Source organism: Schistocerca cancellata, chromosome 3 (genome assembly GCF_023864275.1).
Source record: "Schistocerca cancellata isolate TAMUIC-IGC-003103 chromosome 3, iqSchCanc2.1, whole genome shotgun sequence".
Lineage (NCBI taxonomy): Eukaryota > Metazoa > Arthropoda > Insecta > Orthoptera > Acrididae > Schistocerca > Schistocerca cancellata.
The window spans coordinates 915,010,128-915,020,382 of record NC_064628.1 but is presented as its reverse complement, the minus strand read 5'-3'; the positions used below and the strand labels follow the sequence as shown (position 1 = coordinate 915,020,382).

Sequence of the window (10,255 nt, the reverse complement as noted above, 5' to 3'; positions counted from 1 at the left end):
AAATGCAAGCTAAGTAAGGAGCTAATGCAGTAGAGTCCTCGAGGGTGCTGCATTTGTTTTTCCCGGCTGTGTAGCACAAATAACAAGGGATGCGCAACGTTTGTGAGAGGCAGAGGACAAATAAGACGAATTAGACTTCCATTAGAGGCTTAACGTTGGCCACGAGAGCGTACGTTCATACGGCACTGACTGATTATTTCAGCGGCGTAATTGGAGGAGAAGCACTCGACCTGCTATCGACCTTCCTTTCTCCGGCGGTGTGCAACAAGTCGCACAGCTCCAAGGCCAAGGGCGGCCTCTGGGGAGGAGGGAGAAGGAGCAGAGCGCAGGATGAATGGCGGGTTGTCGAACCTCGGCGCGCGCCCCACTTGCTCCCCACCGGGGGCCTAGCGGCCGGCCGGTCAGGTGCAGGTGTGGCCCCCGGGGGTGGGAGTAGGGGTGACATATAGGCGGGCGCGTCGGCCGGCGCGCGCTACTCGCTACTCGCTACTCGGCTGCGGCGGGCGCTGGAGGGCGGCGCAGGCAGAACCAGGACTCTGGTGGCTCGTGCAACCCCGACACCCGACAACCGACGAGGCGACTTCTGGTGAGTCAGCGACGCTCCTACAGTCCTTTATGTTTCCGCGACTGACGTTTACAGTACAAATAAGAAATATTATGTAAAACATCCACCAAACTTCAAATTTTTATTTACGAAATGTTTCCGATTCCTTACGCCATCATCAGTGGGCAGTTCCGGTGCTGCTCCGAGGACAACCTAGAATGTTTTAAATGTACCACCTTCATCGCAGAATACACAAGAAGCACCCTGCAATCAAAGTGATTGACACCTGACCTAACAACTGAAACTACCACCTCATCATGCAGCAAACATCCGAAACGCATCTTAAGTAAGAACCCAAAGTTCAGCGGCTGTTTAGGTTGTGGATTTTACGTTTTATTTCCTATAGTGCGTCCGAATATGATCCACGGGAGGTCTGCGCGGCTGCTTCGCGTGACTGCTACGACCGATAGCGTAAAGCGATCGCGTTTTCGTTTCTGTGGAAATCCATCAACGCTTCCCGCAATCAGAGATGACAGCAACCTCCTGCATTTCGCGGTTGAAATTTGGCAAAAGTGCAGCCGTCTGTCTCTCACACAATCTAGTACAGGATACTCAGTCTTAAGCTGACCGTTGAACCTAAGCAGGGTGTGATGAACCTGTTTTGTGCTTGATAGAGTGTACGTCACGTTGGTGATCTGTGACATAAATGTGTGCCACACCGGGATTCGAACCCCAGAGTCCAATCTTTTGCCGTTAATTTTCTTCCAGCACTGTCACCTTACAATTTACGCATCCAGTCAGCAAACCGGCACATAGTGCGTGGCGGGGTGAATTTCATCTTAACATAAGCGATTTGCTTTCCTGTTCCATTCATGCATTTGTGTCCCTTTAAGTTCGTAATCTCACTTACCACACTATCAAGTAAAATATTCGACGCTGGCAGAATTAACACACGGCCTCCCTCGATTAAAGGTTCGCTAAATTCACCACAGAATATTTCGCGACGAGGCTGTCGTTTTGCTTCAAAAACTTCCCATTTACGTTCTCCGAACATCTCTGTTAAATCTTTTTATGGGCTATACTAGTAGTCCCGAAACTTCTTATGACCTCTGTCAGTTGTTCCAAAATTCTGTTACTGAGGCGCCGTGAACGTATTCCAGCTTTAGACACCTTCTGCAGCTTGTGGTATGTCATTGTGAACTGTATTAATTTTTTACTGGTTGTATGTGATCTCCGGCATCTTTGTTAAAAACCACATAACAATTCAGACACCAAAGAATCTTAATCAGATTTTTATGTTCTCCGCTATCAAAATGATAATATGAATTATCCTTCCTAGATTTGCAAGTTCGTCTTTCTAAGAAGAGCCGAAGGTAAAGATAATGGAATTGATCGAGTAGGGATTCACAGCTGTGATAAATTTCTAACATATCTGTCGTCAGTACGACTAATTAAATAGCCGCTGAGCGGCAGGGAACTTCTATTTATAGTTTAAAATTAGTAAATCAAATTTTTCTCTCCTAAAGTCGTCTTCTAATTTCTAAATAGTACACTAACCTTTAGTCATATGACCCAAAAACGCCTCACCAGGCTGCAGTGTATAATAAATAGTGTGCTCTTTCTTTAAAATTAACTACCTTCTTCTCCACAAAATTCAATGTATGTAAATCTAGATCAACTACATCAGTTTTACAGATGCAACAAACATTTTTTTGTTTATAAAGCTTTGTACATTTGAATGAACATACCAATCTGATAAAATTAGACTGCACTCAAAACTATTCCAATAGCACAAAGTTACGAATTTTCGATAAAAGTACCACGGGAAAACAAGGACAACGTACGATCGTTGCCATAAGTGTCGATGACCTTTGGGACATTAGGGATTGCGACCAGATATTCGACAGAGCCGCCCTTCAAAAGCGTCAAATATTCTCCCTGTGATCAACTGTCTCATAAAAAGACAAAAATACAGTTTTAGTAGTCAGTTAAGACACGCTGATTTTGTCTCAGAACACTTGAATAAAAGTGTCGAGCACAATCGCCGGTCGGGGTGGCCGAGCGGCTCTAGGCGCTACAGTCTGTAACCGCGCGACCGCTACGGTCGCAGGTTCGAATCCGGCCTCGAGCATAGATGTGTGTGATGTCCTTAGGTTAGTTAGATTTAAGTAGTTCTAACTTCTAGGGGACTGATGACCTCAGAAGTTAAGTCCGATAGTGCTCAGAGCCATTTTGCTCTGATACGACAATTAGCGTGGGACGGAAAATGAAAGTATCTGTATCCTGTTTGATGCCGAGATTTGAGGGTTATGTAAGCCATTACACTAATTATATTAAGGATAAATCTGTTCGTTAAATTTTTATGGAGTTAAAACCCGTGTTTCATTTACTCCTACACTTTTAACCTGGCCTAACCGCATCAACTGTACACTTTAACTGCATTAGACGAACCACTGTTTTGGCTTAGCGGTTGGACTAGCAGAAGCATTCGTAACAGAAGCATTCTGTGATGTTGAGAGCGCCTGGAACTAAAAATGTTCGGGAAGGATCGAGTTGCACTACTGTCACGTCAACTGGATTATGGACTCCAAAGACGGTTACAGTATAAGACTTACTAACGTCTTGTATGTGATTTCCATTACGTTTCCGTGACACTTTCAATAAATCTAAGTCTCCCATTCACCTTCCGTAATATTTTCGCCCCATTTCAAATCTTCTCCAAAATCGCCACCAAACTTTTAAACGATGTAACGAGTTCCAGACGCTCACAGAGGGTGTGTGATTTGTGTAGAGGATTTAGTGTCACGTTGAAGGATGAATTAGATCCGTTTGGGTGGTTCCGAGCGTTTAGGGCGGGCTACATGGGTGATCGGCTCTACTTTGTCAACTCTTCCTGTTAATTAAAGCTTAAGTAAGTAATTCCCAGTGAAGTGAAATGTCGAGGAAACATAGGCCAAGTAAATCGAAACCGGTAAAATTGAGTTCAAATCAGCAGTAATAATTATTTTTGACGAAATTCCGATTTTTTTAAAGAAATGAAATAATACTGTGAGAAAACAAGCTCTCTATCTTTCTTTATCGCATAAAAAAGAGTTACTGCTAGTAGTATTAATCCTTCTGGAATAAATCAGAGCTCAGGTGAATTAATAGTAAGTATATTATCGATAGTTCATTTTAGAAATAACAAATTTTACCGCCGGTAAGACACGTTACGTCTCAGCGGCTCGATACCACAGAAAAATTACAGTCGTCTTCATCTACGATCTCATCATGGACCAGCGAGTAAAGATGTGAAAGATAGCAACGACTTACATTGCGATTTATACCTCTGTCGTAGTAAGCGTAGGCGATCTTATCAGAGTTGTATTTTTTCTCTAAATGGGTTTTGTCTATTATTATCATTCTCGTTATAATGCTATTCGGCTCCAGATCCGAATTCGCATGCCGACCATAAAGATGGAAACAATGAATGGAAATACTTCAGCCCTTTAATCTACACCACAACTTATGTCCTCTGGTGTTGCAACGCTATCGCAGATTTGGAATAACTGGAGAAGAGTCAATGGTAAGTTAAAACTTTGATTTGATCGTCCGCAGCTCGTGGTCGTGCGGTAGCGTTCTCGCTTCCCGCGCCCGGGTTCGATTCCCGGCGGGGTCAGGGATTTTCCCTGCCTCGTGATGCCTGGGTTTTTTGTGATGTCCTTAGGTTAGTTAGGTTTAAGTAGTTCTAAGTTCTAGGGGACTGATGATCATAGATGTTAAGTCCCATAGTGCTCAGAGCCATTTGAACCATTTTGATTTGATCCGTGAGAGACAGTCACGTCGTTCAAATCGAAAGACACTGATCATGAAAAGTGTCTAATATGAGTGCGTGTTCAGTGTTCGGTTTTGACTGGATGAAAATCATCAACAGAGTCTAATGATTTAGGAGACTGACGCCTCACTATGCTGAAGTCGCACGCGAAGAAGAAACCCGTCTCGACCCAAATAATAGTGTGTTTTAGTGTAGATCCTCTGATTTTCGCCAATCCCGAATAGGTGTGCGTTAGCGGCTGTACCTGCTGAATAGCCAAAATGCGAAAAAACAATTTTTTTCATGATTTCTGATTAATTAAATTACGAGTGGAACTACTATTCGAAGTGGAACAGAATGGATCCGAAGTGGAACAGTTCGAGAGGGTTCTTCCAAATTGTGGTATTTCCAGTACAACCAAGGGGAAATTCTCGAGGAACTTCGTCGGAACAGATGGCTAGAGACATTTTTAATTTATTCCTGGGACAATATGTCGAAGCAAAAAATATGAAATCATCATGCGTGTTTGCGTGTGACTATAGCTCGCTCGATAAGATAAGTGTACCTCCGCCTTGACGACGCCTTCAGGTTTATTCTACACTTTTCATTGCCTACCCAAATGGACAGAGCGCACTGTTCCAGGTCAGACTCATAGTAGGACCCAGATCTTTCAGCGAAAAACCAGGTGAGCTGACAGATGGGAAAATATGGAAGGCTATTTCCACTTCCGATATTTGCCCCACAACCGTGGGAAACCTCCCGAAAACCTTGGTCAGAACCGAATGATAATGCTAATTTTAATTAAATTCTTCGACAATACGTATCAGATAAATAGATGGAAGCATAGCATATGTGTAAGTGTATTTGTTTGTACGTATAACAGAGTGAAGTCTATAACTTCACACATGCAGTGTACCTCTGTCGCTGATAATCACAGGCGATAGGATCACGGCTACAATTCGACGAAGGAAGCATTGAGCTTCTGGTGTACCTTTCGTTCCCCACTCTAGTGGGTACAGTGACTGTTTCAGGTGCAGTTCACCGTAAACCCTTACTTATTTTCAGCCAAATACCAAAGAGGTGGTAGTGAAGCTCAAGGCATTCTCGATTCGAAATAACTAGGATGTCATTGCTAGTTAAGGCATTGGCCTTACAACCAAGGTGAACCTCTAGAAGATCTTGTTGGAATCGGAGGACTGGCACGATCACTGACCAGACAAAAAAAAAGATATGAGCTTATGAGGCATATTTATATGGTGTAGTAGGATAGTCAATGTCTGTGAGAAGTAGGTGGCAAGTACTGTGACGAGTGACCTCCAGCCCAACACACTTTCTGCAAAGTTAACTCTTATTATCAACAGTATCTAATTAAATGGGGTGTGAAAAACTACTTATATAAAATTTTAGTGTTCAGTGGAGATAAAAAGAAACACTTTCAACGCGACCAAAATTTCACAGGTGCACTGTTCTCCGATAGGGGTCCGTGGAAGTTCTGACGCTGGCGGTGCTCACAGACGGTATTGGAAGTACCATGTGATAAGTATTGTTTTAGATATGATGCTGAAAACGTTCGTTTACATTAATGCACTATTGGCATCTGAGCGCTACGTACTTCTCTAACACGCGCAAAACAACCAGGTGTTCCACGAACAATGACTACAGCTTCGGCCAAAAGGGCTGATCAGCTCGTAGTCTGCGAAGTCTACCAGCTTCTCACCAGTATGGTATAAGGGATTTAACAAAGAAGACCAACAAGTGCTGGAAATGTGACATTATACAGGGTGTTACAAAAAGGTACGGCCAAACTTTCAGGAAACATTCCTCACTCACAAATAAAGAAGAGATGTTATGTGGACATGTGTCCAGAAACGCTTAATTTCCATGTTAGAGCTCACTTTAGTTTCGTCGGTATGTGCTGTACTTCCTCGATTCACCGCCAGTTGGCCCAATTGAAGGAAGGTAATGTTGACTTCGGTGCTTGTGTTGACATGCGACTCATTCCTCTACAGTACTAGCATCAAGCACATCAGTACGTAGCATCAACAGGTTAGTGTTCATCGCGAACGTGGTTTTGCAGTCAGTGCAATGTTTACAAATGCGGAGTTGGCAGATGCCCATTTGATGTATGGATTAGCACGGAGCATTAGCCGTGGCGCGGTACTTTGTATCAAGACAAATTTCCAGAATGAAGGTGTCCCGACCGGAAGATGTTCGAAGCAATCGAACGGCGTCTTAGGGAGCACGGAACACTCCAGCCTATGACTTGCGACTGGGGAAGACCTAGAATGACGAGGACACCTGCAATTGACAAGGCAATTCTTCGTGCAGTTGACGATAACCCTAATGTGAGCGTCAGAGAAGTTGCTGCTGTACAAGGTAACGTTGACCACGTCACTGTATGGAGAGTGCTACGGGAGAACCAGTTGTTTCCGTACCATGGACAGAGTGTGCAGGCACTATCAGCAGCTGATTGGCCTCCACGGGTACACTCCTGCGAATGGTTCATCCTACAATGTGTCAATGCTCATTTCAGTGCAAATGTTCTCTTTACGGATGAGGCTTCATTCCAACGTGATCAAATTGTAAATTTTCACAATCAACATGTGTGGGCTGACGAGAATCCGCACGCAATTGTGCAATCACGTCATCAACACAGATTTTCTGTGAACGTTTGGGCAGGCATTGTTGGTGATGTCTTGATTGGGCTCCATGTTCTTCCACCTACGCTCAATAGAGCACGTTATCATGATTTCATACGGGATACTCTACCTGTGCTGATAGAACATGTGCCTTTACAATTAGGACACAACATGTGCTTCATGCACGATGGAGCTCCTGCACATTTCAATCGAAGTGTTCGTACGCTTCTCAACAACAGATTCGGTGACAGATGGATTGGTAGAGGTGGACCAGTTCCATGGCCTCCACGCTCTCCTGACCTCAACCCTCTTGACTTTCATTTATGGGGGCATTTGAAAGATCTTGTCCACGCAACCCCGGTACCAAATGTAGAGACTCTTCGTGCTCGTATTGTGGACGGCTGTGATACAATACGCCATTCTCCAGGGCTGCATCAGTGCATCAGGGATTCCATGCGACGGAGGGTGGGTGCATGTATCCTCGCTAGCGGAGGACATTTTGAACATTTCCTGTAACAAAGTGTTTGAAGTCACGCTGGTACGTTCTGTTGCTGTGTGTTTCCATTCCATGATTAATGTGATTTGACGAGAAGTAATAAAATGAGCTTCAACATGGAAAGTAAGTGTTTCCGGACATATGTCCTCATAACATACACTCCTGGAAATGGAAAAAAGAACACATTGACACCGGTGTGTCAGACCCACCATACTTGCTCCGGACACTGCGAGAGGGCTGTACAAGCAATGATCACACGCACGGCACAGCGGACACACCAGGAACCGCGGCGTTGGCCGTCGAATGGCGCTAGCTGCGCAGCATTTGTGCACCGCCGCCGTCAGTGTCAGCCAGTTTGCCGTGGCATACGGAGCTCCATCGCAGTCTTTAACACTGGTAGCATGCCGCGACAGCGTGGACGTGAACCGTATGTGCAGTTGACGGACTTTGAGCGAGGGCGTATAGTGGGCATGCGGGAGGCCGGGTGGACGTACCGCCGAATTGCTCAACACGTGGGGCGTGAGGTCTCCACAGTACATCGATGTTGTCGCCAGTGGTCGGCGGAAGGTGCACGTGCCCGTCGACCTGGGACCGGACCGCAGCGACGCACGGATGCACGCCAAGACCGTAGGATCCTACGCAGTGCCGTAGGGGACCGCACCGCCACTTCCCAGCAAATTAGGGACACTGTTGCTCCTGGGGTATCGGCGAGGACCATTCGCAACCGTCTCCATGAAGCTGGGCTACGGTCCCGCACACCGTTAGGCCGTCTTCCGCTCACGCCCCAACATCGTGCAGCCCGCCTCCAGTGGTGTCGCGACAGGCGTGAATGGAGGGACGAATGGAGACGTGTCGTCTTCAGCGATGAGAGTCGCTTCTGCCTTGGTGCCAATGATGGTCGTATGCGTGTTTGGCGCCGTGCAGGTGAGCGCCACAATCAGGACTGCATACGACCGAGGCACACAGGGCCAACACCCGGCATCATGGTGTGGGGAGCGATCTCCTACACTGGCCGTACACCACTGGTGATCGTCGAGGGGACACTGAATAGTGCACGGTACATCCAAACCGTCATCGAACCCATCGTTCTACCATTCCTAGACCGGCAAGGGAACTTGCTGTTCCAACAGGACAATGCACGTCCGCATGTATCCCGTGCCACTCAACGTGCTCTAGAAGGTGTAAGTCAACTACCCTGGCCAGCAAGATCTCCGGATCTGTCCCCCATTGAGCATGTTTGGGACTGGATGAAGCGTCGTCTCACGCGGTCTGCACGTCCAGCACGAACGCTGGTCCAACTGAGGCGCCAGGTGGAAATGGCATGGCAAGCCGTTCCACAGGACTACATCCAGCATCTCTACGATCGTCTCCATGGGAGAATAGCAGCCTGCATTGCTGCGAAAGGTGGATATACACTGTACTAGTGCCGACATTGTGCATGCTCTGATGCCAGTGTCTATGTGCCTGTGGTTCTGTCAGTGTGATCATGTGATGTAGTTGACCCCAGGAATGTGTCAATAAAGTTTCCCCTTCCTGGGACAATGAATTCACGGTGTTCTTATTTCAATTTCCAGGAGTGTATTTTCTTTCTTTGTGTGTGAGGAATGTTTCCTGAAAGTTTGGCCGTACCTTTTTGTAACACCCTGTATAGAAATCGTTCTGTACATGTCTCCATAGAAATGATACGCCTGTCAACTAACTCAGTTAGAGTGCAATCAAGTGTCAAAACCCTGAAAACATTTATAGAGAGTTTCGTGTAAACACAAAACAATACAAACAATAACAATGTAATGTTTATCTAGGGCAGAAGAAATTGCTGCAGTAATGAAAATGCAGAAAAATGTAACTGTGTTGCAGATCAGATTCACATGTCAACATGTCGCACACGAGGCAGTCAAAACAACAATGAGCGTTGCTTTAAGGGTATTCCAGCGTTCACCTCTTCAAGGCCCCTGACGGATCACACTTTTCGTCTAATAACTCTACAAAAAAAAATTGTTCAAATGGCTCTGAGCACTATGGGACTTAACATCGGAGGTCATCAGTCCCCTAGAACTTAGAACTACTTAAACCTAACTAACCTAAGGACATCACACACATCCATGCCCGAGGCAGGATTCGAACCTGCGACCGTAGCAGTCACGCGGTTCAGGACTGAAGCGCCTAGAACCGTTCGGCCACCGCGGCCGGCAATAACCCTACAGATTAGTGCTCTGAGATACATGAACCCTATTATATTAGTCTGTTTCGACTACAAACTATCCTCTTCCAAAGTGATTAAATTATTTTACCGAGTATATCCTGCTTGATCGTATGCCGCAGTGAGATTGGATTCCGATCTTTTGATTCCTCTGGCTCACTTGAACCACCGAAGTACGGAAGGAACAGAGAGAAATCAATGACAAGCTGAAAGGCTTAGTTGGTCCACAAGGCAGAAAGCGAATGCCACAATCAGAATACCGATCGACCAGACAGTTTTAGCTTGCTGTAAGTCATCTGTGCGCAACTACGTAACGTGCTAACTACGACAGACAACTTCCAGTGCGTACAAATGACTATAAGACAGGACATTTCTGGATCTACGCGTCAGCATTCCCTTCAATTGCATCCAGTGGTGAAAGTCTGTCCGAAAGGAATTTTCGGTCCCGAACGGAAACACTAACAATCTACTATAGAGAATGAACGCGTAATTTTTGTTAAGTAATTAAATCTATGAGTTTTTTACAAAATCTTCCAAAACATTGGACTCCTGTGAATTAGGCAGAGCAAGTAACGTATCGTGA

At 45.6% G+C, this 10,255-nt stretch overlaps 1 protein-coding gene across 1 annotated transcript in view; it reads left to right on the top strand.

Moving 5' to 3' along the window:
* Window positions 1–484: 484 nt before the first annotated feature.
* LOC126175992 (arylsulfatase B-like) overlaps window positions 485–10,255 on the top strand; it is a 295,042-nt gene continuing 285,271 nt past the window's right edge. Inside the window, exon 1 of the mRNA XM_049923102.1 lies at window positions 485–586. The gene's annotated coding sequence lies outside the window, so the exon portion shown is untranslated. The remainder of the gene's footprint in view (window positions 587–10,255) is intronic.